Source organism: Bos taurus, chromosome 11 (assembly GCF_002263795.3).
Source record: "Bos taurus isolate L1 Dominette 01449 registration number 42190680 breed Hereford chromosome 11, ARS-UCD2.0, whole genome shotgun sequence".
Taxonomy (NCBI): Eukaryota; Metazoa; Chordata; class Mammalia; order Artiodactyla; family Bovidae; genus Bos; species Bos taurus.
Genome location: NC_037338.1, coordinates 71,121,144 through 71,122,865, shown reverse-complemented (window position 1 = coordinate 71,122,865; position 1,722 = coordinate 71,121,144).

Below are 1,722 nucleotides of genomic sequence, written 5' to 3'. Positions count from 1 at the left end.
CCTTCCAAGCGTTATCATCTCGGTTCCTCTGACTTGGGGAATATCTCAGGGTCTAGGATGCAAAGGAGGGCACGCTCACACCTCCTGGTCCCCACATCACCTGGGAGGCAGCTGTTTCCTCTGCCCACTCCATCAGGGGACTCTGTCGTGGAAGAAAGTCTGCTTTTAGTCCATTTCTATACCTGCCTAGGTTTAGAAGTGAAAAAGCCAGCCCTGCCTTAGACCACTTAGTGCTCTGATTTCTCAAAAGCCAGACAGGAACTCCCTGAACCCCTGTTCCCCATTTGTGGGCAGAGGAACAGAGGTGGCCAAAGGGCATCAACCCCCTAGAGAGGAAGTGCCGGGCCCTGGAGTAGAATTGAGGATGCCCTGTCCACAAGGAGGCCTGCAGGGCAGGTTGGTTTTTTCCACTTGCTGGAAAAATCACTCAGAGCATATCTCCTGTGCCCAGGAAATCAATGATAATGTCATTATACATGGAGGCTCCATTTCAACCTTTCTCTTGCAGCTCTATTTCTGTAACTCGTTTTACACAGGAAGGCACATGATCGGGATCTCTTTGGGTCTGAAATACCCTGAGCAGACAAGGAAATAGTTCTCAGAATTGGTCCCCAGAATAGTTCACCTTCTAGAAGGTGGCACAGGGGCCTGTGACAGCAAGCCCTGTGCTGGCGCATATCACAAGGCCGTTGTGAAAATTCAAGAGGGTCTGAGTGTTAAGCCCAGAACACTCCTGGCATGGAGTAAGCACTACATGAATTTAGCTACTAGTAAGTGTTTTTCATAGGATGCACCTCAGGCTTCATATTTGATTGTTTTTGTCCCTCTGCCAAATGCTTATTTATGTATTCAGTCCTTTCCCCCCTGAGTTGATATTTATGTTGTTCCCATGATAGAAACACTTTTACTGATAGTTTTCATTCAGCCAGCCAGCCAGCCTATGGAACTGAAGCTCATAATCATGTGTCCTGTGTGGGCCATCAGTAAACCTTAGCAAGGAAGATAGGTCACCTCCAAGGTATTTACAGTCTGCTGAAGGCATTGCCACACTCTTTCAATTATGTACCTGCAAAAAATATTAGCACATGAACCACAATGGAGAGATGTTTATTTATAAGTTGTATTAGCCCACTAAGCTCCTCTGTCCACGGCAAGAATGCTGGAGTGGGTTACCATGCCCTCAAATAGGGGATCTTCCCGACCCTGGGATCGAACCCAAATTTCTTCTGTCTCCTACATATATATCAGGAGACAGATATATATATTAATATATCAGTTACGAAACACATAAAAATAGACATTTGTAAAGAACAAGGTAGTTAAGATTTGGGAGGAAGAGAGCATTTTGATTGAATATATGTCACTACTTTCAAAATCTTGGGGAAATTCCCTAGTAGTCCAGGGGTTAGGACTCCAAACTTTCGCTGCCTATGGCATGGGCTCAATCCCTGGTCAGGGAACTAAGATTCCACAAGCTGCATGATGCAGCCAAAAAATAAAATAAAATCTTGATTGAGAGCTTTGTGATTTGACTATGCAAAGGTCTGGTTTTAGGTTAATTTTCTTTCTAAACTTGTCTTCAAAGGTAGTCATGGCTCAAAAATAAGCAGAGACAGAAGGAAGAACTGCCCACAGTAGGACTGCTAGTCCCGCTCTTGGTTTCCTGTGTGCACGTTGCCTCTTCCCAGGCAGAACAGGACACCCTGTTGCTTTCATTTGCTT